Genomic DNA, 6,252 nt, shown 5'->3' on the forward strand with positions numbered 1-6,252 from the left:
ACGTGCAAATTTTGGGACATTCAAATACATGAATAAGTGCGTCAGCATTATGGTATCTATCTATACCGTTTACTTTCTTACAAAAAACGACGTTAAAACCACCATTATGAAAGAGCCCTTACAATAAGCAGCTTTAGGCTGTATGGGATGTAGGAAGGACATACGATTTGGCATAAATACATAAACATTAATGTAATCATTTAATTTTGACCTGTTTGTATACTTACAGCTTTTGGGGCGTAGATAGACTGAAAATATTGAATATTTACTTACGACTTACTTGCCTACTAACTAGTGCGTTGCACAAATTACTAATAGTCTCGTTAACCCCTCACGGTAAGTGGTAAGGTAACTAAGGCTGGGTTGCACCATCTTACTTTAATACAAACGATAAAATTATATCAAATTCCATACAAAAACACCGGTTATCGTTATAGTTACGGTTAAAGTTTGGTGGTGCAACTCAGCCTAAATGTTTGTGTTACGAGTAGATTCCCCACAATATACTATAGTCCAGCGGCGGTAAAGTTCGAACCAGCGTTCTTCGTGGCTTCAAAACTTTTTTGTATTTCCTTAAATATTTAATTGCTTCTCAATCTTAACGCAATGCAGAGATAAATAATATCGAAATTCTAGTTCATTTTTCAATGTCTTTCTCTCTCTCTGATTGGAGCAAAATAAACTACCAAAGACAACTAAATCGAGGATTTTCCGACGGCAGTTGCAGACGTTATCAAAGCTAAATTGTCGAGCTCCACCAATCCACAATTGCTTAATCTTCTTCTTTGTCTATGACTGCGACTTGATTGCTACATGTGACACTGTGTGCACCTTCTGTGACTGAGTTTCTTGCACTGCTTCTCAGCACTGACCCATTTATTTTCCTGAAGCAGTGGTAGGGTTAAATAATACTGGGACGCCCAAATATTATTATGTGAGTGATTAAAACAATATTTCGTTCGACACTGATTTATTGTTATATTTTTCTTATTAAGAATTGATATATTTATAGTGTCTATAAAAAGGTTTGTAAGGTGGTTGTAACATGGAAGCCTACATTCAAAAAATATATTTTTTTTTATGCAGATATTTGTCCGCAATCATACCTGATGTTAAGTGAGATGCATTCTCGGATAGTACAATTCTGCCCTGTAAGTGCCTATTCACTCTCGCCTTGATAGGCCCGAATTTTTATGCTTAAAAAAGTTCTATCAGCTTCCAAAAAGTTCTACTCTCTATTCTTTGTCTAAACTCTCAATCAATGTGTCGATGAACCCAAATCGAGAGCCCTTCGACATCCAGATGGCCATTCGTTTTTATCACCAACTAGTAAACCCTCACGGATCATTAACATGCTAATATGTTGCGAAACCATTGTCTACTGTTTTGCTTAGAAATTAAAGTTTTTTTACGGTTCAGTGAAAGTTAAAGTTCAGTGAGAAACGGTCGTAAAATTTGTCCTTCTGGTGTTATGAAGTTCGAAATGTTGTTTTTAGCAATGAAAATACTTTTATTATATCGCAATAAGACTATTGACTCTAAAATCTTATGACTCATAGTTCTTATAAAATGTCATACTCGTTTTATTATTTGAAGCTCAAGAATTTATTTAAGAAAGTAGAATTGATTTGCATTAATAAATTCAAATTCAAATTCTTTATTGCTCCAATGTTGGTATATAAAAGTTCTTACATATAGACATAGATTCATAGATAATTCAATCGGCTATTCTTTGACAGTAAAAATCGAGGGCCTTATTTAAAAAGTTAAAGGCGTGTTGAATACTTGTTTAATCAGTATGGAAATGTCATTGTTTTCAACGTGCACATAAGGTTCACAATATTAAAAAAAAATACAATTACTTACATTCAAGAAAAAATGTAAAGCCACAATTTAGCGGTTACTTATATTTAGGAAGCGGTCTCTGCGATGTTGCAAAAATTCTAATGTACTGATGAGTGTAATCAAATGATACCATTAACAAATATTTAATAGAGAGGTATTTCATTTAAGTAAGTTATAATATATTTCCTTAAATGTTCAAATCATAAGACTTAACGCAATAAAAATGTCGCATACCAGTAAAGTATCATAAATGTCCCAGGAAAACCTACATTATTGCTCTACCATACTTTATTGCTACTTTTTGCAGCATTTAAAGAATTAACTGGTAGGAAACTGAACAAAAGATGGGTTAAATACAGTTTAATAAAGGTCCTAAGGTTGGTTTGCTATTATGTATACAGGGTGTGTTTAGTAACATGTTTTTTTTTGTTCGTTCGTTTAAGCCAAATGACGTTCACTGCTAGAGAAAGGCCTGCTTCAAGTATTTCCACAACGCTACCCGCATCCAGGTTCTTCCCGTTTTTTAATTTAATTAAAAGTTTTTCAGTTTTCTTCTCTTTTAGGAACTGTTTTCCCGCACTCGTGTAACTACCTACATCTAAGTTAATGAGCATTTACTGAATAAGTACATAATGGTTACTTATTGCCACATTATAGACTACTAGCGGCCACCCGCGACTTCATACGCGTGGATCTCGTTTTAGCCCCTTAGGGGTGGAGTTTCGTAAAATCCTTTCTTAGCGGATGCCTACGTCATAACATCTACCTGCATACTTACAGGCACTTACAGGGCAGATATGTACCATCCTAGACTGCATCTCACTTAACAAACGATTGCGTTCAAATACCTGCCTTGTCTAGCATTAAAAAAAAAAACAAATTTCAGCCGGATCCGTCCAGTGGTTTGGGCTGTGCGTTGATATATCACTATGTCAGTCAGTCAGTCAGTCACCTTTGAGTTATATATATTTAGATAGACCCGCGTGTAACTTTTGCAAGAAATAAGTATGTTACTGTATTTTGTTATCTAAAACACCCTGTATCATGTAATCAACGTAAAACAGGGTACATAGCCGATTATCGTTCCCACATTAGGCTGTTAGCACACTTGACCTTCAGCGCCTTTGTGCGAAGATTGGGTGTGGCCAGATGTTGGCACATTTACCCTATCATGTAGATAAGGTAACCCTGTCATTAGGTGGGATAAAGGGCTCAAAAGGGATGCCATTTTGATTGGAATTTGAGTTAGATTTTAGAGAATTGTGATTGGGTTACGGAAAATGTCGAATTCGTTTATTTCAGGATGTTTATTTACGTATTGAGAAAAAATTGGCCAGCGTCATTAGTTTAACTTAAAAAAATAAGTAGGTACATATTTGGTATAGGTAACTCAACTAACTATGTAATTAACTCGTTTGTACACTTAATTAAACTGTTGGTACCAAAAAAGACAGTAGCTAAGCCATTTTTGTTTTTGTGTCTGACTACAAGAGTTATTTTTAAGGAGGAAGAAAAGACTTCATACTATTTAAAAAAAATCATCATAATAAAATCTAATAAGTACCTATATCTTTTTAAACTCAGTACTTGCACAAATGCACTATGAGCGTTTTGAATTGATCTGTAAACTCACTTGCAAAATTTCAAGTAAATAAATAAATACCTGTTTTCACTGGTTATCTTTTACCCTTTTTCCAGGGTAACGGCAAATCCAAAACACGGCAACACCCCCCAAAAAGCTTTCGTAACGCAACCCGGCGACAATGTGCGTTGTATATTGGTATCCCGAAGCGAAAATATCGGTTCTCTTCCAATGGCCGGCTCTCGATACATTTTAGGGGCCTTTTGTTGTGTCACTTGTTTTTCTAGTAAGTAGTATCGTTTTAGTAGGGAATTTGTTGCCGATTTTTAATGTGCTTACAAATATTTGGGACCGATTAGGTATCTAATTTTAGCTACTTTATTATTAACTAGCTGCTGCCTGCGACTTCGTCCGCGTGTAATAGTTACTTTGGGCTAAGTAGTGATGATGTGTAGCCTATAGCCTTCCTAGATGCTGGGCTGGGCTATCTAACACTGAAATATCTTTTTCTAATCGGACCAGAGATTAAAGCACTCAAGCAACCCTCAGCTTTATAATATTACTATTTGTAATTTGAGGTATCATCATCAAGTCATTTTAGTCTCAAGTTTAACTGTGAGAACACGACCCTTTTTTTTCATTATTTTATTCTCATAGGACCACAAACAGATTCACAATCAGAATTTATACATATAAAGAAGATAGCATAAAATAACGTACATTATTATTATGAATCCAACAGCGCTGGTCTCAGTTTACTTATCAACTAGTGTTAAGGTAGAGTTCGTTTTTACATAATTTTTAACTAAGTATGCATGTAAAGTAACTTATACAAATATAGACCCTTTTCAATTTACCAGAGGCAAGTGGACGATTTGTCCTTAAATCCCCACACTCTGGTCAGATAGGTTACGGGGGCCTATTGTTCTCATATTTTTAGGGTTCCGTACCTCAAAAGGAAAAAACGGAACCCTTATAGGATCACTTTGTTGTCCGTCCGTCCTTCTGTCAAGACCCTTTATCTCAAGAACGCGTGAACGTACCAAGCTAAAATTCACATGAAATACTCAGGTCTATTGTCCCTTTAAGCTGTGAAAATATCAAACTTCTAAGCCAAGCCAATCAAAAGATACAGCCGATTATGTCGATATTTTCAACAAATTTTCGACACTCTCAAAGGAATCAAAACCTACAGGATACTTCCCGTAAACTCAGAATCTTGAAATTTGGCATAAAGCATTGTCATATAATGCAAATATAGGAAAAATTGCGAAAATTACATTTTTTTAGTTATACAGTGTGTCCGGGCTTGTAGTGATCAAACTTTAAGGGCTAAATCTAGGGACAATTTTATCGATAAAAATACTTCAAATTTGGGGCCTGACCCATTTCTCGAAAAATTACATCGATTTAAGTTTTTAATTTTTATTTTACACCTTTTCTTTAAAAAACAAGTGAAAGCGTGAGTAGCTTAACATTAATATGCAAATATTTCATATCATGCGATAGCCAATAAAATTATCTATTAGTAGAAGAAGAAAACAGACACAAATTTCATACATTTTATGGGAGTAAGAATGGATTTAATTAGAAAAATACATTACTTTTTTCACTTCTTTTTCAGTTATTTTCCAACACAAGAAAAACCAGGTCGTTAAGGTATGTTTTATTTGCATTGTATTTTTAGTATTTGAGCTATTCTACAAAACGAATGTAAATTTATTAGTCTACGTCTATTAGTTTCGACGTAATTGTTGAACAAAGATACCCCTTCCCAGCGGTTTCCATAGTAATCGGAATAGGTTGTGTGATTCTTTCAGGCAGTGCATTTTCGCATGTCGCGTGCGCTATGGAAACCGCTGGGAAGGGGTATTTTTGTTCAACAATTACGTCGAAACTAATAGACGTAGACTAATAAATTTACATTCGTTTTGTATAATAGCTCAAATACTAATAATACAATGCAAATAAAACATACCTTAACGACCTGGTTTTTCTTGTGTTGGAAAATAACTGAAAAAGAAGTGAAAAAAGTAATGTATTTTTCTAATTCAATCCATTCTTACTCCCATAAAATGTATGAAATTTGTGTCTGTTTTCTTCTTCTACTAATAGATAATTTTATTGGCTATCGCATGATATAAAATATTTGCCTATTAATGTTAAGCTACCCACGCTTTCACTTGTTTTTTAAAGAAGAGGTGTAAACTAAAAATTAAAAACTTAAATCGATGTAATTTTTCGAGAAATAGGTCACGCCCCAAATTTGAAGTATTTTCATCGATAAAATTGTTCATAGATTACGCCTTTAAAGTTTGATCACTACATGCCCGGACACACTGTATAATATAATAAAAATATTTTAATAAAATGAAACTTACTACCTTATTTCTCACGAACGAATAAAGGTATCAAATTGAAATTTATACCAAATACCTAGATCTATTGTCCCTTTAAGAAGTAAAAAAATCAAACTTCTAAGTTAACGCGATCAAAAGATACAGCAGTTTATACCGACACCTTAGACGAATTTCCGTCACACGCTAGGGAATCAAAACCTACAAGGTACTTCCTGTGAACTCAGAATCTTGAAATTCGGCACGAAGCAACGTTATATAGTACAGATAAAGGAAAAATTGCGAAAATGATAAATTTGAAGTTATATAAAATTTAAAATATTATTTTTGCTTACATGACATAAAATATTTTTTTAATAATTATAAACTTACTACCTACCCTTTTTCACATGAACGCGTAGAGATATTAAAGTTGAAATTCATATCAAACACTTCTTAAATCTAATTGCCTCTAAACTGTGAGAAATT

This window comes from Ostrinia nubilalis, chromosome 24 (genome assembly GCF_963855985.1).
Source record: "Ostrinia nubilalis chromosome 24, ilOstNubi1.1, whole genome shotgun sequence".
NCBI classification, from domain to species: domain Eukaryota; kingdom Metazoa; phylum Arthropoda; class Insecta; order Lepidoptera; family Crambidae; genus Ostrinia; species Ostrinia nubilalis.